This window comes from Mus musculus, chromosome 10 (assembly GCF_000001635.26).
Source record: "Mus musculus strain C57BL/6J chromosome 10, GRCm38.p6 C57BL/6J".
NCBI lineage: Eukaryota > Metazoa > Chordata > Mammalia > Rodentia > Muridae > Mus > Mus musculus.
The window spans coordinates 109135983-109156102 of record NC_000076.6 but is presented as its reverse complement, the minus strand read 5'-3'; positions in this window follow the sequence as shown (position 1 = coordinate 109156102).

Genomic DNA, 20120 nt, shown 5'->3' with positions numbered 1-20120 from the left:
TTATTTGGATTGCATGTGGTCATAAACAAAGAATTGATCATGCACGAGCCTACTTATATTTCCTACGAGTCCACAGAGACATTGTTAAGTAGCTGCAGCAGTAAAAATGGTTCCAGATGCAGTGTATCTTTCATAACATATTGCAGTTTCATGATCTCCAAGGAGCCTTTAAATAATAGATTTTCTTTATGGCAGGCTTACCTATGCAATTCTGTTTTGATTACAGTGTTATTTCTCTCCCCCCACCTTTTCAAGTCCTTCAGAAGCAGCAACAACTCAGTTCACAAAGCAATGTCATTGTCAGTCTATTACGGAAAGTAATTTTATAAACAATGAGCTTTTTATTCGCCTCTCTTATGACTAAATGATGTATGTTCAAGAGAGGATGGTTGTTCAGCATGTGTGCCTGTGCAACGATGCCAATTCTGCTAGATCTTAGGGTATTTGCATCTATCTGAAATAGTAGAAAAGCATCCACAATCCCGGGCCCACCCAGCTTCTCCCCCTGCATCTTGGTCCATGTTGCGATTAAAGTAAGATCTGGGATTCATAAGGCACATTTAAAATCTTGGGTTTCCTCCACTCTCTTTTACTTGTGGTTGATTGGTTCCGTAATCTTTGCTAAGTATTTTAAATATCAAAGGATCCCAGTTGGAATGTAAATGTAAGTGACATAATATTTTTTGTATTTTTTTTAATAACTGGAAAGTAGAGGCAAGGATTTTACATGTACAGAACTTTGATATAATTCCAGTAACATGAATTGTGGCACTACAAGTCTGACTTAGGTTGTCAGTATAGGATGGAATCAGTGAGATTTCCATTCTCCATTTGATGATCCCTTCGAAACTCTGAGTTTATATTAAGAAGTTTGGGATTTAAAGTTTGTCTGGACTCAAACCTTCAATTTGTCACTCCACTAACTTTGAAGTCTTAGATAAGCTTTTAACTTCTCTGCTCTAACTGAATGAGTTAATACTAACCACCAGTAAATGTACATTGCATATATTATTTGCTTTAACCATCATTCTATTTCATTGTAATTGTCCCTTGACAAGGTCTAGAGTCACTGGTCAAGCCTCTGGGAATACCTATGAGAAACTGTTTAGATTCAGTCCATCAGGGGTAGGGAGACTCACCTTAAACTTCAGATGCTACTGTCTCATAGGCTAGGGTCCCAGTCTTCATTAACAGGTGTAAGCAAACTAGATACAAGCATGCATTACTCTCTGCTTCCTTACCATGTTCACCAAGTTTCCAGCTCCTTCAAACTCCAGTTGCCATGACTCCCCACCATGATTGACTGCACCTTCCAACTCTGAACCCAAATAAACCCAACCATTCCATGCATTAATTTGCATATTTTAAGGAATTATGTTGCAGCGATGACAAAAATAAACTAATAAGATCAGTCAAGTATGTAGTCAAGGTTGTTATTATTAGGTTCTAGTGCCATAATTCAAAGGACCAATCACTGGTGATACATAGATGGAAGGAATAAATTACTCTATGCATGCTATACTGACAGACAGAGGCACACCAATATAAAAACTCTGGTTTATTCTATCAAAGCTTTTATGTGAAAGGCCACTCATTTAGCAAATAACATTTAATTTAGTTAAGTATCCTAATAATACAGGACTGTGGCTGTGTAAGCTACAGTTTAAGTTTAATGTATGTCCATTTCTCCTGTTGCCCAAGTAGACAAGACATATTAGATGGATGAACTTCTGTATTTCAAACAAAGAGGAAGTAATACCAAGTAGAAGAATCACTATATCCGTTAAATCATAGATTTTAATACACTCTCTTAATTTCTCAAAGCCTTCCTACAATATTCTTATCATTATTTCCTTTTTACAGATAAGGAATCAGATATTTAGAAATGTTTTTTTAATTAGATATTTTCTTCATTTACATTTCAAATGCTATCTCAAAAGTCCCCCAGACCCTCTCCCCCCACTCCCCTACCCACCCACTCCCACTTCTTGGCCCTGGCGTTCCCCTGTACTGGGGCATATAAAGTTTGCAAGACCAAGGGGCCTCTCTTCCCAATGATGGCCGACTAGGCCATCTTCTGATACATATGCAGCTAGAGACATGAGCTCCGGGGGTACTGATTAGTTCATATTGTTGTTCCACCTATAGGGTTGCAGAAATGTTAAATGCGAAATTTCTAGAATTATAAATTGTGTATACACATTCAAAATATCCATGCTCAGGCATTTAATTCATTTTAAGTATTTACTTAGTAAATGGTTAATAAGACTTGAATTTGGGATGATTAGTAGTCTTAGTTTCTCTGCCTATCACTGTGATAGTGTACACTGACAAAGGCAACTTAAAGGAGGGAGGGTTTGTTCATTTAGCTCACTGTTAATCATGATGGGGAAGTCAAGGGAGCAAAACCTTAAAGCAGCTGTGCACATTGCCTCTGCAATCAAGAACAGAGAACAACCAATACTTGCTGCCTGTCGGCTTCCTTTCTCCATTCATACAGATAGGAACCTAACCAAGGAAGGGTGGTCACCAGTATGCTTGTTTTCCCCACTGCTGTGTATGCAAGCATGCTAATCCTCCACAAGCCTGCCAGAGGCTCCTCTCCTGGTGATGCTAGATTCTGTCAAGTTGACAATTAGCACTAACCACTTCTGTAGTGATGGTCTTTCAGTTTATCTTCTAAACCACAGGAATCACACTTGTTAACATATAATAAGAATTTTGTGGTGATCTTTTTTACTCCAAAATTAGCTTTTGCATGAAGACTGTACAAAGTACCTAAATAAGAAGTTTGTCAAAACATGCATATTTTATATCTTAAGATATATAATCAATCAATGAGAAAAAAATGTAGTTCTTTTGGCAAAACAAAGAATTCAACTGAGGATTTAGAATCAATTGCTTTCTTCAGCTCTGGCACCAGTATCAATATTTCACACTGTTTTGTTGTTTGTTTGTTTTTTGAATGCACAAGAAATCTGCATCCTTAGAAGTTTTGCAAATGGATGTAGTGATAGGTTTAACCTTTCATTTGTGTGTGTGTGTGTGTGTGTGTGTGTGTGTATGTGTGTATGTGTGTGTGTGTGATAGGCAATATGCATGTGACTGTTCATGTTGATGTATTTGTTTCTGCCACCAAGGGCTGGGATTTCCAGCAATGCAGCCATGCTTAGATTTTATTTATGTATTTTGTCCTTTTATTGAAAATAGATTTTTTTCCTTACATAATATATCTTGATTACATCTTTCCCTCCCTCAAATCCTTGCAGTTCCTCCCCACCTCCCCTCCCATCCAGATCCATCTCCCTTCTGTCTCTCCTTAGAAAATAAACAGGTGAACGGGGAGGGGGAATGGGATAGGGAGTTTTCAGAGGGGAAATCAGGAAAGGGGATAACATTTGAAATGGAAATAAAGAAAATATCTAATTAAAAAATAAATAAATAAAAGTAAAAACTGCCCATGGCAAAAAAAAGAAAAGAAAAGAAGAAAAAAGAAAGAGGAAAAGAAAAGAAACAGGCTCCTAAGGGCTAATAATAAAAGAAAATATAATAAAATAATACCAGGATCACATCAGAATAAGTCAAAACAAACAGTAGGAAAGGAGCCCATAAAAAGGTACAAGGGACAGATATGGATTAAGACACTGTTTGAGTTAAGGTTTTTCTTGCTGGGTCAAAACACCATGACCCAAAAGCAAGTTGGAAGGAGAAGATTTATTTACTTACACTTCCTCAGCACTGTTGGTCATCAAAGGATGCCAGGGCAGGAATGCAAACAGGGCAGGAACCTGGAGGCAGGAGCCTATGCAGAGGCCATGGAGAGTTTTGCTTACTGGCTTGCTTCCCAAGGCTTTCTTAGCCTGCTGTTTAGCAGAACTCAGGACCACCAGCCCAGGGATGAAATTACTCTCAAGGGTCTGCCCCCTCCCTCATCAATCACTAATTGAGAAAATGCCTTACAGCTTCATTTTATGGAGGCCTTTTCTGAATTTAAATAACTCTGTTAGTCCAGTTGACATAAGGCTAGCAGACCCAGTTGTTCCGCACACACGGGAATCCCATAAATACACTAAACTGGAAGCCATCAATATATATGCAAAGAATCTGTAGGGTGAAAAGAGGGAAGTAAGAAATATAAATAAAATATAAGATAAAAATGTTTTTTAAAAGGAAGGAAAAGCCTTGAGAAGGTACCTTCAAGGATGCTGTTGAGTTTTTTTTTTTTTTTTTTTTTTGGCCATCTACTGCTCGGCATGCAAACTACCTTTAGGAATAGTTTGTATCTCTAGTGAGACTCCATTGGGGAAAACTAAATTTTCACTTGCAAGCTGTTAACCATTGGGTATTGCTTCTGTATTAAGGATCAGGGCCACTTCTCCTCTCAGTACTAGGACTTATATCCTTGTAGGGCCTGCCATGCCTAGCTTTTAAATGATACATACTGGAGATTTGAACTCAGACTCTCATGTTTGAGGAATAAGCACTCTTATGCGCTGAGCCATCTCCTCAGCACTGGATACTCTTTTAAAGCCTATTTGGTATCATCAGTTAATTCTCTTTTGGATCAGCAAACAGATCCAAAAGATGTAGACAGAATCCAAAAGATGCTTTGATTCAGAGGGAAAACAACACAGCTAATAGTTCTGTTCTAATAGTTTTCATAACAGAGAATGCCTCATAAACTATAAAACAAAATAAAATAAAATACTATGGCAAATATCTCTCTGATTCTTCTGACTCTTACTTAGCATCTCACTGCCTCTAACACCTAGAATTCTTCATCTTCTTTGTGTTCCTTGGTTTGTTCTACCTCCTGTTCTCTCTCGTCCTTTCTCTCTCTCTCTCTCTCTCTCTCTCTCTCTCTCTCTCTCTCTCTCCCTCTCTCTCTCTCTCTCTCTCTCTGTCTCTCTCTCACTCTCATCTAATGGTACTTTGTTCTGTCTGGATTCTGTTCTGTCTTGTGCTGTGATCTATCTTCGGACTAATTTTGAAAACCTGGGGATTTCTCACAATGCTGACTATAATTCATCTCTCTCTGATAAATACAAGAGTTAATTAGGAACAAGAGAATAAGTCTAAAGGGAAATGTTTGAAATGTTAAAGTGAAAATGTTGTTTTCAGTCCTGAGCCTGATATCTTACTTTTGTTGTTGTTGTTGTTGTTGTTGTTTTACTCTCTTAGAAATAAATCCTAATAGATTATAATAAAATGTATAATATAATTGATTTTCTACTTAGTATTTTAAACAGAAAGATACCAAACAGCAAAATCAAAACCAAATGAGAATTTGAGCTGACCACTAATGTTAGGCATAAGTATTAGCTTCCTCTATCATACCATGGTAGTGAACTTAGGTCTCTTTTCCAGTGTAATATAAAAGTTTAGTATAGCACTCATTAATGGTCATCACAGAGAGAGTCTGCCTTGGAAAACTGGACAACTTCACAATAGATCCCATTCATTCTTGCTTCAGAAAGACTCAGTACAGGAAGAAAAAAATATTGAGGCTTCTGTAACTGTGACTTAAGCAGAGACTACAACCTCTGAAATTTCTCAAATCTTAAGCTGTTTGAAGATAAACATTCTCTCTGCTGCCAAAATTGAGCCTTATGCTAAGCAGTAGAGTACAAAATCAAATGCCATTCTCATTTAGCCACCTGAAAAGGAAAACCTATCTTCCTGAGTAAATTAAACAAGAGACTCTGACAGGAGAGCATCATGGAGAAAAATCCCGGAACAAAAGAATGAGCAATGTTAGCTGGTAAATCCTGGGGAAGCCTTGACCACAGGCAACAGCATACTGTAGGTTTTCACATACAATGTATTTTCCCCTCTTACATAAATGTAATGTAAAAGGTTTGAACTTTTCTTCCTCCAAGAGCTTGACTGTGAAAACAATATACAAAGGACTTACATATCCTTGCAAAACGGACCCTTCCACAGACCTTTGAGACTCTACCAATCTAGGTTTCTCAAACAGATTGCAACTGAACAGGCTGGACTCCTGTACTGTGAAGATATTGCTGTCACGTGGCTGTTCATCAATGGGTGCTGTTTGATGAACATTGTTTGCCCAGGCTAACAATGATGTGCCCATAGCAATGTGATTAGAGCAGAGTCCCAGGACATCAAGGGGAGAGGAAAGAGGCTACAGTGTTTCAATAGTCTTTGTACCACCCAGTCTTTCTATTTGATTTTTTAACTAGGATTCAATAGATAGTGCCAAATTATCAAATTGCCTCAAAGATTTACAATGACTCTAAAATTATCTAACTGGTGATGGTAAGAATTTAATCTCAGAGTGCTTGTTACTCAGCTTCAAATGTAACCCCCATTCACTCCACCCCTCATAAATAGCATCTGAAAGAAATGGACTAGAGGACATATTTTTATTCTCTTCCCTACATTCTCAAGTTTCCACTTACACAAAGTAAATTCATCCAGAACGGATTCAATTTTCTTTTTTTGTATAGAGACAGGATGTAAGAGTCCTCCTGTTACAGAAAGTTTTCATCTTTTGCCTCCTATGCAGAGCATCTTCTTTTGTCTCCTGAGAACATTCTCCATTAATTTCACCACTGTCCTTGGAGACAGTGTTGAATAGCAGGAATTTTAGTGATGTGTGTAACAAGGAAATTTATATTCCTGTCCCAGCTCTGGCACCTGTAAGTGCTTAAACTTTTTTACTAGCTACTTAAATCCCTTTGAGCCTCAGTTTTCTTGTTTGAAAGAAAGCAGGCTATACCAGGTAGTTTTAGTACCTTATCCAAATCTTTAGTACTTTATCCAAATCTTCTAGAATTTCTAATTATATTATTTCCCATGTACTCTGAGTAGATAAGTCTGTCATTACTTATCTGCTGTCTCTCATACCCAACTTAACCTAAACCTCAGAGATGTAAAGGCCAACTTTAAGAAGGGAAAGTGTATGCCTTTCTTTCTCCCAAGGATGTTGTCTCAGATCCCATCAAAAGGGGGCATTAGACCAATCCTGCATGACTGAAGGCAAGCCCAGGATTTGCTCCATTCTTGCCTTCGGTTTTGTGAGCAATCTCAAGCAATTTTTAGTTGCTCTAGAAATTAATTTTAGACTCTGACTACTTTCAACACTCTTAATTTTTACCCCTTGTCTTAGTCAGCGTTTCTATTCCTGCACAAACATTATAACCAAGAAACAAGTTGGGGAGGAAAGGGTTTATTCGGCTTACATTTCTACACAGCTGTTCATCACCAAGGAAGTCAGGACTGGAACTCAAGCAGGTCAGAAAAGAGGAGCTGATGCAGAGGCCATGGAGGGATGTTACTTACTGGCTTGCTTCCCCTGGCTTGCTCAGCCTGCTCTCTTATAGAACCCAAGACTACCAGCCCAGAGATGGTCCCACCCACAAGGGGCCTTTCCCCCTTGATCACTAATTGAGACAATGACTTACAGCTGGATCCCATGGAGGCATTTCCTCAACTGAAGCTCCTTTCTCTGTGATAACTCCAGCTTTGTTAAGTTGACACATAAAACCAACCAGTACATCCCTCTAGGACTGTTTGCAATTGTCTACATGGTCCTAGACTGGCATTTAGAGCAGGCGTCAATGAGCAAAGTGCTTCCTCATCTAGTCAAAGACTAAAACTATACTAAGTCCAAACAGATAAGAGTCACAGAAGTCTTCTCTTTACCATTTAACGTAACCATTTTTTTAAAATTTCATTGTGTATGGCATGAAAACTTTCACAGGTATCATCCTGAGTGAGGTAACCCAATCACAAAGGAACTCATACAATATGTACTCACTGATAAGTGGATATTAGCCCAGAAACTTAGGATACCCAAGATATAAGATACAACTTGCCAAACGCATGAAATTCAAGAACGAAGACCAAAGTGTGGACACTTTACCCTTTCTTAGAAATGGGAACAAAACACCCATGGAAGGAGTTACAGAGACAAAATTTGGAGCTGTGACGAAAGGATGGACCATCTAGTGATTGCCATATGCAGAGATCCATCCCATAATCAGCTTCCAAATGCTGACACCATTGCATACACTAGCAAGATTTTGCTGAAAGGACCCAGATATAGCTGTCTCTTGTGAGACTATGCCGGGACCTAGCAAACACAGAAGTGGATGATCACAGTCAGCTATTGGATGGATCACAGGGCTCCCAATGGAGGAGCTAGAGAAATTACCCAAGGAGCTAAAGGGAACTGCAACCCTATAGGTGGAACAACAATATGAACTAACCAGTACCCCGGAGCTCTTGTCTCTAGCTGCATATGTATCTAAAGATGGCCTAGTCGGCCATCACTGGAAAGAGAGGCCCATTGGACTTGCAAACTTTATATGCCCCAGTACAAGTACTTTATATGCCCCAAAAAGGGGGAGTGGGTGGGTAGGGGATTGGGGGGGTGGGTATGGGGGACCTTTGGGATAGCATTGAAAATGTAAACGAGGAAAATACCTAATTAAAAAAAAAAGAAATTGCTTCTGGTGTTCAAAACCCATGTTTACAGATATATATATATATGGGGGAATTTAGCAGTTTCTATCCCTAGGGGAGTTTTAATATTGAATAAGTTCCAACATTGAAAGTTTTTTAGAGTAACGGCAAACAGTAATCACCCATCTTGCCAGCGATTGTTACAGATGCACACACTGTAAAACATCTAAAATCTCAAATCTCAAATGTGAAAGTGTGTGTAGCATGGAGTAGGCAATATTTTGGAGATACAGCAAGTAGTTATTAGGAACATCTTACAGTGAAATGAAAGAGATATTGGTCCTCATTTTATGGGTGTGATTTTATGTCAAGTGAGAAAAATAAAAATGAGTATTTGGTTTGATTGAAACTTTAAAGAAAGGGAATTTTTGGTCCAGATTCAAGTAGAAATAATATATAAAATTATAATTCCCATTTAGCTATGGCCAAAGATTAATATCATAGTCCTCAAAACTGATGTCAATTCACATATCTGTCTTCTTAAGAAGTTAATGAAGAAACTTTAAAGCACGATTTTGAAGAGATTTAAACTTATATAAAATACATCACAATAATTTAAAAATAGGCCTGAGTCACCTTTAAGCATTGTCACTTGTATAACATAGTTTAAAGGACACAGGACTTTAGAAGGTTTCAAAAAGAGAAAGAACAAAATGATCATTCATCTCAATGTCCATGTTTCTCTGACAATTCTGGTGAAATATGGTTAATCAGGTGGTATTTCTTTGTCATTTCAGAAATCATAAATTAGTCCAGCAGGATTGCTCAGTGGGAGAAGAAGTTAAACACAAAACTAATAACCTTATAAGTCCCATGGGTGAAAAATGAAATAAACTCCCTAGCATTGTTCTTTGACTTCTATATGTATACCATGGTATATATGGACATGTGCATGTACATGTGTGCGTGCATGCACATGTGCGTGCACACACACACACACACACACACACACACACACACACACATTGTATAAACTTAAAACATTCTTGTAACAGACATCTTCTGGCTCTTATACTCTTTCAGGCCTCTCTCTTCCTCTATGATCCCTTAGTCTTAGGTGTAGAAATTGTTTCGAAATCAGTTGGGGCTGGGTACCACATGGTCAGATGCATTTGACTGGTTGGTATTTTCTGTAATATCTCCTGTCTGTTACAAGAGAATTTGGATGGTAGGTGAGACCTGTACTTATGTACAGATATATATTTATAATATAGTTACTTATAGATATACAGATAAATATTTATAATATAGTTACTTATGGTGTTTTAGTAAAGTGGAAGTTGTGGATTCTTCTCCAAAATCAGCAACTTTACCAGCCCTGAAGTGGTATACTCATATCTCATCAACATGGCTACTCAAACAAGACTTGAACAAGGACAGCACAGACAGACATGGTAACATGGAGAGACAAAGTTTCCTGAGGCCTCAAGCCATTTTACCTATAGGCAACTAAGAAATGCTGAGGGCGGGAGAATTCTCCAGGAAAGGGCCCTCAAATTGTTTACCCAACACCAAGTGTTCAATCTTGAAATTATATACAAATACATAAAATTTCAAAGACTCAGCAAGTTGTCGTTATATATTTACTAATATATTTAATTTATTATAGTAATGTATTATACTATTTATATTGTGAATATAAGTATACATATATTATACATTATATAACATATTATGTATATTAAATATATTATACATAATATATTACACACACACACACACACACACACACACATATATATATATATATATATATATATATATATAGAGAGAGAGAGAGAGAGAGAGAGAGAGAGAAATGAATCTAAGAGCAAATAGAGTGTATATGAAGGGTGGAGAAGAAGAGAAATAAATGGAAAAGATATTATTGTATTTCAAAAATTTTTTTAATTTTTTATATTTTTAAAATATAAAAGAAAATAAATCAATGCCAGAGAAATTATCTTGTCAAATCAGTAAGCAAGCTCTCTGTGCCACAAATTTCTCTGAAGTGTAAAAAGTTATCTGCCTTTCCAAATTCAAATTTCAAAGCTATCCCTTATTATTTGATCATTTATGCAACATCCAAATTCTAATACCCGTTATGTTCTAGGGTCAGTATTTGGTGCTGGTTTTATGATAGGCAGAATAGCTTCCTGAATTTAAAAAATTTAAATTTTTAAATTTAAATTAAAGGTTTTTTTTTTAATTTTTATTGATTTTTAGGCAGGTCACATGCAAACAGCTAATACTGGAACAATGAAAATAGTTGCATTCAAGATTTGTGAGACTCTCTTCTGTTGGAGGAATGAAACTCAGCTCTGTCAGTTAAGTGGAGAAGACTGTGGAGAACTGCGAGTGACCTCCATTTTGTCTCAGGAGTACACATGGAGGGACCCATGGCTCCAGCCACATATGTAGCAGAGGATGGTCTTGTCTGACATCAATGAGGGGAGAGGCCCTTGGTCCTGTGAGGGCTCGATGCCCCAGTTAGGGGAATATGAGGGCAGGAAGCCAGGAGTGGGTGGGGAGACACCCTCATGAAAGCAGGGGGGTTGGGGGATGCAATAGGGGGTTCCTGGGGGGGGCAGGAAAGGGGATAACATTTGAAATGTAAATAAAAATTATCCAATAAGACAAAAAAAGAAAGTTGCAACAACAACAACAATAATAATAATAATACAGTTTTGTCTCCCCAATAAATGATCCTCTCTCTTGAGATACAGTTGACAAAGAAAAGGAATATGAACTCCAGAGTGAAGATGAAATAAAATCAGCTACCAGAGGGAGCTGGTGTGGGCTTCCCAGTCACTCTTGAGTGCCCAAGGTGACATTGTGATAAGCTTATTGCACATTGGTAAGAGTAAAATGCAGACCTCTGGTAGGGAAGTTAAAGAGACACATGAAATGTTACCTTGAACTACACTGAAGTAACACAAAAGCTCCCACTCTTGGGACTGGAGATGTAGCTTAGCTATGTTGGTAGAGTGTTTGCTTAGTATCCACCAAGCCCTAGAATGGATCCCCAGTATCTTCTGAAACAAGGTAGTGACTGACACTCTGTCTGAAGCAGCTGGTCAGAAGTTCAAGGTCATCCTTATCTGTATAGCAATGTTGAAGCCAGATTGGGTTACTTGAGACCCTATTTTAAAAAAAAAAATCAATCCTTTTATTTTTCTTCTGTAAGCTGGGACCTTTCTGCTTCTTGGTCTTCCCCTTCCTTCAGCCTATTTATTTCCCTGGAAAAGGATTATGAATAACTTTCTTTACTTTGTTTCCTATCATCTAAGTGTCTCCCTCCAATTCTTTGTCCTGGGACACATGAATTTGGACTATCCAGCCAATAAGGAAAACGTATGTTGTATATAGAGTCAATATGAGAAAAGATTATAGATGTCAAATCTGTAAAGTGATGTCTTCCTCGTCATATATGGGGATGGAGAGTATTGTATGATCTAGGTAAAGTGGACAGGGGAGTATGTGTCATGCAATAAACATGCAATAAATGCATACCATCATCATGTTAGTATTCCAGACTCCAGACTTTCATATATAGTTTCCATGAATCCTTAAATAAGAAGAACACACTTGCAATGTTTTCATGATAGTTTAATGTCACTTATTATCATCTTGATATGAAATTAATAGTTGCTCACCAGTTAGATATATTGATTTTATTTGTAACATGATGGATGAGGCAGTATAAGATGATTTGTGTCCAGCCTGTAATTTCAGATAGGCAGAACTGAACATGGAATCAACCAATAAATAGCTCCTAAGGTCCCCAACAGGAGTAAAGTGGGGGGAAGAATGTAGCTGGAATAGAAGAACCACAAGCGAGTTTTGTAAAGTCTTCTGGTGTTACAGCACATCTAGAGAATAACTTGATAGGTTGTTTTGAACTGAGCAGTAATTGTAAACCATTGTTTCCTGCTGTCTATGACAACTTGTAAATACAAAGCAATTCTTTCTAAGTTATTAAGTTCAATATACCATAGCAAAGAACTACATTTTTCTATGTTATTTTAATCTTATATTTCTTTGATACAAACTGATTTAAACAGGCTGGAAAGATGACTTAGCAATTAAAGCACTTGATGCTGAAGAGTCAGGACTGGAGTTTGGATTCCAAGAAATCATGTAAAGGCCAGGAAGGTGAAGCTAGGAGCCTGATCCTCAGAAAAAGCTGGCTAATAAGACAAGCCCACATCATATACTCTGGGTTTGGTTGAAAGACCTTGCCTCAATCAATGAATAAGGTAGAAAAATAATGGGGAATGATTCCCAACATCAAGCTTGGGCTTCTACATAAATGTGTATGGACACCCTCATTTGTGTGCTTACACACCTGCAAAGTCATGTACAAACACATGTACACACATTCACAAACAAACATAAAAGGGGGGAAAGAAAGTGATTTATAAATTTGCTATCAGAGTCAATCAATCAAAGTCTATGCCTAAGCTTGGAAAGAGGATCTATTCTGAGGGCAATCTCCTTTACTGAATAGAAATACCACTTCATTTCCTCTATTTTGTGGATTTTGTCATTTCCTACATTTCCCATGCTATTGTCTCTTCTAACATTTAACTTTAAGTTGCTGACTTTTTAAAGATCCTTTGAAATTGTCAAACCTCCAGAGCTTTCTCTTGATGATTGCCACTCCCTCTGATTTATAGTAGAGCAAATTGAAGCACAGAATCCCAGTCACACAGCTACTAAGTGGTTAACAAGAGCATAACTCTGGTAGAAGTGTGATAAGAAGTATGGTGCTTGTAACTGTGGATAAGGAGAGTGGGTTAAACAACTAAAAAGTCCAACATGTTGTACAAAATGTGAAAGAAAATCTACATGAGTATTTTACGATTAGAGAAGCACAGGTTTGTATCCTGAGCAGATGGAGAAGTGAGGAGGGTACACTCAAACTTCAAAGACTGCCATGGAGATGTGGGCATTATAAAAGAAGTAGGGAATCAAAGCTAGAAGCAGAGAGAAGAAAAGAACACAAGAAAGATAGAGATGGAGGGAGAGAAGAGAAGCTTTGACTTGACCGAACAATCTGTTACTTCCACCTCCAAAGAATACACGCCTACTTGAAAGTTTGTTTGTGAGTAACATTGTGTGAGGAACATATGTGATGTATCTAGAAAAATTTTAGTATTTGGCACGGATAATGCTAGCTCACAGTTCAGAACACAATAATAAAAATAAAGAAAATTGAACATTCAAAAGTTGTAAAAGCAATAGTTATTCTAGATCTTAAAAAAATATTCCTAAGATCACATAGCATCATGAAATGCAGAAAGGCATAGCATCATTTCAGCTTAGTAAAAATTTTAAATTTGAGCACTTGCCTCTTGGGAAAGCTTTGTTTATATTGATACTAAAATCAGACTTATATGATAAAAGGAACACTAAACAATTAGATTACTATATAATGCTACCAAAATGAAAGTAACATGATGAATTTGGATCATGTCACTATGTGGTCATTTGATTGTTCTAATTTTTCTCTGCATTCAGTGGATGCAAGAGCCCTATTTTTGTCAGAGGCCAAGCCACAAATTAGAAAGCTATTTTAACAATAGCAATCATTACTACATTTAATCTCTTACTCAAGTGTTCGGTGTTGGCTGTGCACTAAGCATTGTGTTTTTACTATACAGAGTCCTAAGGTAAGTAAAATTATCAGCAATCGCTTCCATTGAGGAAGGTGTCTTCAGTTATTCAGGTAGGTGTGGAAGTGAGATACAGATGTGTTGTAGAATAATGCAGTATAGAAAAATAACCAAGGAAGAAGTCTCCCCCTAAGGAATTCTAGTTATGGGAAGCAAAAGTGATGGAAGGAAAGGGCTCTCCATAAAGAAGTTGTCAAGGAAACATCACTGTCTTAACTTGAAAACAAGCAAAGTAAATCAAAGGGGGCTAATGCATTCTCATTATAGTGAGAAGTGTGTGTGAAGAAACTATAATTGTAGATGACAACTTCAGAAGATCAACAGGAGTCATTTTGCCTGGAAGATAGTACGCTGACAGAGAATTGAAATGATTCAAGAAAACGAAAGAAAATAGATGTCATAGCTGTAGTAAGCATTGGTTATAGGAGGGTTAGGGATGGTGGCTATTGACATGAATGGCTTTCAGATTTCTAGGCTGTGCTTCTGAGGAGAACATTTATTTGTTTAGCTTACTGGCTGGTTTTGTGTTTCAACTTGACACACACCACTGGAGTAATCACAGAGAAAGGATCTTCCCTTGAGGAAATGCCTCCATGAGATCAGCTATAAGGCATTTTCTCAATTAGTGATCAAGGGTGGGAGGGCCCATTGTGGGTGGTGCCATTCCTGGGCTGGTAGTCCTGGATTCTTTAAGAAAGCAAACTGAGCAAGCCAGGGGAAGCAAGCCAGTAAGCATCATGCTCCATGGCCTCTGCATTATTAGCTGCTGCCTTCAAGTTCCTGCCCTGCATGAGTTCCTGTCCTGACTTCCTTTGGTGATGAACAGCAATATGGAAGTGTAAGCTAAAGAAATCTTTTCTTCCCCAACTTCCTTCTTGGTCAGGATGTTTTGTGCAGAAATACAAACCCTAACTAGGATATTTGGTTTGTTTGTTTGTTTTTGTTTTAGGTAGAAAATATCAGAAAAGATGGGATATATGTAATGAGGAAAGGAAGTAATGGAGATTTTCTTACTAAAACTAAAATTAAAATTCTATTGTCCCTACCATTGCCAACCACCTAATTGGTATTTGTACGTTTGTTTGCTATTGTTGTTTTGAGACACAGTCCCATTATGTCACCATGCTGCGCTTGAAGTTTGTATCCTACGGTGTCAAGCTCCTTAGTCCTGGGGTCATGGGCATACAGATCTGTGCTGGCCTCAAAATGTATTGTTAATGTGGGAGTGTAATGAGACTTGACGGTTGTCCACATCAAGCCCCAATTATCTGTAATGATGAATGGCCATATAGTCATAAATCACTTAGTAGTGTGCAGTGTTTCATCTTCCTCGTAGATAATCCTATAACAGGGCCAATAGAAGCGTAATAGCACAAATTACATTTCATTCTTTAATTAGATGGCTTCTTCTGGCTCATGTAATTGTTAATTTGGTAGTAGAAATGAAGCAGAATATACAAACATGTATGCAAGATTAAAGCTGGCCTTTAAAAGAAAATCCGTGCTAAGTATGTTTTTCTTTACATTAATCCTCAGTAGTTTCCTGGAAGATGTGCTCAGTTTGCTATAATCAGCTTATTGATCTTATCCCCAAAAGTGACTTAAAATGGAGGAAGAGTTTTCATTTTCATTTGAAAACAAAATAAAACGCTAGGTACTTTTCCTACTTGGCTGCAGGTATCTTTATTTCTGAAAAGAACCATGTTAAGAAAAGTATCCTTTCAGGTTTATTTCAAATTGCATTTATATATTCTTCATATTTTTTCTTTAGTAATTGACATACAAAAAAACATCAGCTATTTATTTATAGCAAATGCTTAATAGCATTTAGACTCCATCAGAAGTATATATCCAATAATGTTTCTGAAAATAGTCCTATTATATTTCCATACTTTTCATATTTGATTCATTCTTTAAGTATAGATTCTAAGAATGCATGTGTCTTAGTTAGGGTTATTATTGATTTTATGAAACCTCATGACCAAAAGCAACTTGGGAAGGAAAGGGATTATTTGGCATACATAAACTGAGTCAAAGAACATTGAGGGAAGCCAAGTCAGGAACCTGGAGGCAGTAGTTGATGCAAAGCCCATGGAAGAGGGCTGCTTGCTGGCTTGCTCGGCCTGACTTCATATAGCACCTAGAACTACCAGCCCAGGGTGGTGCCACCAACATCAATACCTAAGTAGGAAAATGTGCTATAGGCTTGCCTACATCCCATTCTTAAAAAGAAATTTTCTCATTTGATGGTCTCTCTTTTCAGATGACTGTAGCTTGTGTCAAATGGATAGGAAACTAGCCAAGACAAAATGACAAATTTGTATTTTATCACCTTCGTCCCCAGTTAAAAAGACAATAGCTCATGGAATTTTAAAACATTAAGTTGACTTCAGAGATGTGGAGCATGCCTTATGCAGTCATACAGGAGCCCCTGAAGAAGTTAGTGTTAGGCTATAGCAAGCTGAGTACCATAGAGTTATGTTACTTCATAAATGTAGCTTCTCCCCGAATGCTAACTCCTAAAGTTATTTCACTGAATACTTCTCAGTACTGCTTCAGTTACTTGAGAGTACCCTCTGAGTTTGGCTATCTCTTGTCTTGCTATTTCCACAGACTACTTACCCAAGACCCAAAGAAATAAGTGACTTATTCCAGTACAGGGAGAGTTGATTTCCATACCACCCTGTCTGACTTCCACAACAATTCAGTTAACTAGCAGCCTGTGCTGCCTTTCTGCAAAGCTCTCACGAGAAACCAATCTGAAAATGCAGTCCCATTCTAATGATTTTTATTAATTTTATATAAAAATATAAAAAATGCATGCTATCTTCCATTAGTGTGAATAATTTATTTTAAACATTTTTGCACGGGTATTTTTCTTGCCAAAAATGTAAGAAACTCTTATGGAACTTTAGTCAATAATACCCTACAAACTTGATTTAATATATCTACCTCTTCATAGAAGAACATTCTTTATATTCTATGGAGGAATTCTCATTAATATGGCTATTGAGTCAAGTACAAAGTCAGCATAGAATTCCCTAATAGCCTTCAGAAATAGAATAATTTAATTCTACAAAGGTTCCAGTCTGCTTAGCTTCCTTCTTTTCCAAAGTAAAGAGGTGAAGTCAGTCCAAAATGCCTTCACGTTCTCATTTCCAGTTTATAATAAACTTATTTGCACAAAATGTTGCTCTTTCCCCTTAAGCCTTTTTATTAGTTAGACATCATTTTTATAGCTGCTGATGCAAATAGCAAGGAATATTGAATGAACTACATTAAACACAGTGAATGTTTGATGAGATTTTTCTCTTGTGCTCCTCTCTACAGACATTAATGTTCCACTAGAGTTATGGAGTGATTTGTTTAAAAAAAAAAAAAGGAATAATATGGCTGAATTAGATCCTAGACATTTTACATAAATAATCTTCCTAATTTATTGTTTTTAAAATATAATATGCACATGCTTTATTTTATCAGTTAAAAATGAAAAAACTCTAAAGCACAAAGAAAAAAATTATGCCAAAAATTGTATAGACAATTTCTAAAGTAAAATTCAAGAATTCCTGTAGCCATACTTCCCTTGTTAGTTTTCTACCAAACAGTCTGGGAGAATTTAAATAGATACCTTCTAAATATCGTGAGAAAGGGGGATGATAGAAACTTTTATATGAGGAGTCAGAAGCACTGGTCAAGTCATGTAGAAGAAAAATGTGATGTAGGGAACTGTTGGTGTTAGGGGCAAGATGAAAGTTGTAGGGATGGAGAAAGGGAGGGAGAGAGTGTGAGAGATAAAGGAAGAAGAGAGAAGAGTTGGAGAAGGAAAGAAAGAGGGAGGAGGAAGGGAAGGAGGGAGGGAGGTGATAAAGGATAAAGGAAGGAGAGATGGAGAAGGGAAGAGAGAGGGAAGGAGGGAGAGGGGGAAGGAGGGAAGGAGGGAGGGAGGGAGGGGTGAAGGATAAAGGAGGACGAGATGGAGAATGGAAGGGAGAGGGAAGGAGGGAGGGAGGGAAGGAGGGAAGAATAAGGGAGGAAGAGATGGAGAAGGGAAGATAGAGAGGGAGGGGTGAAGGATAAAGGAGGAAGAGATGGAGAAGGGGAGGGAGAGGAAGGAAGGGAGGGAGGGTGAGAGGTCCCTGTGTGGGGACTGAAGCTGGATTCAGAGTAACCAGGGAACCAAGAAAGTGAAGAGGGAAGAAAGCATATTTGGGAGCTGCTCAAGATCTACAGAGAGCAAAGCTATCTAACAAAGGAAGACTTGTAAAATGAACTTCAGAAAGTCCCTTTTTACTGTGTTTTAAAAGCTGAAACGGTACTTTGATTTTTCTAAGTTGCAACTTCCTTTAATGCACTTTACTTTGAGTCTGGGCTTTGTGGGCTCTTAATTTATGTTATAATGAAAGATCTGTGTGGTTGCTAAAATGAAGGTTCCATTCTAGCAGTTCCTGCATAAGTCCTCCTGTCTTCCTGACTCTTTTCTGTTTACAACATAACAAGGCCATAGAAAAATATAAAATGCTACCTTAGATTCCATCCAGATGTCAACAGTTCTGCACCATAGGCAGTGAGGCAAATATTGAATGACCACTCAGCATTGCAGCTAAAGGGAAGAATCCAGAATCTCACACTGAGTTAAGCAATGCCATTTAGGCAACTGAAAGTGAAAGTAAGAATGTCAGCTCCTCTGGACTACTTGGATGCATCCACGTCTGAAACACAGGTTTCTCTCCTTCCCTTAACACCACCTTCAGACATCTATCCCTGCAGAGTTACTCCTATTTCTAAATTTTCAGATGCTTATCATTTATTAATTTTTTAAAATAAAAATCCCTTCACTTTGCTCATCTATCCCCTTAATGGACACCTGCTTTGAACTAACTTGCCTCATATACTCTTACCCTACTCCCATGCTGCAGGACAAGGTGGTAATGTCCTGTGTTTACCTACAGAATATAAAAATGACAACAGATCTTTGAGTCTCTCCCTACCACCAGACTACCTCCTACATTACCTCAGGGAAACTGTCAGTGCCTCAGCTGAGGAAGCTGTGTCCTATTTTAAAGCTAGAATTATAAAATAGCTATGAAGAGCTTCCTTCTCTTCAAATCAAACTGTCTCCCTGGACTGGAGTCTGAAATTCGAACAGAGGTATGCAGTTGAAAAGCAAAATGTAGACAGTTAAATGTCCTCATCAAATTAAGAACTACATGATGATGAGAAATATTTGGGTCAGATATATTCTTGCTGTTGAATGATCTCGTTCATTGTGTCAAAGAGCAAATTGTATAATCTCCCTCCTCCCCATCTTTGGAAGCTACCACAGGGTACTAGTAAGTCAACTCTTATATAACACACATACACACACACACACAGAGCGAGAGAGGGAGAGAGAGAGAGAGAGAGAGAGAGAGAGAGAAGAGAGAGAGAGAGAGAGAGAAGAGAGAGAGAGGGAGAGAATGTCAATAAATTAACAGTCATGAAAAAGCTGCATAGTTAGCAGAAGATGGCCTAGTCAGCCATCACTGGGAAGAGAGGCCCCTTGTTATTGCAAACTTTATATGCCCCAGTACAGAGGAATGCCAGGGCCAAGAAGCAGGAGTGGGTGGGTAGGGGAACAGGGCAGGGGGGAAGGTATAGGGAACGTTCAGGATAGCATTTGAAATGAATATAAAGAAAATATCTAATAAAAAGAAAGAAATATATAAGCTATGGAAATCCACTTCCCCTTTTTATTGAAAATATTTTTTTCTCATATACTATGTGCTCATTCGTTTCTCCTCCCTCTACCCCTCCTAATTTCTTCTACTCCCTTCACCTCTACTCCCTTTCTGTCTCTCATTATAAAAGAACAGGCTTATTAGACATGACAACAAAACATAACAAAATAAAGTATAATAAGACAAAAGTCATTTTTTCTTTTCTTTTATTGATATTTTATTTATTTACATTTTAAATGTTATCTCCTTTCCT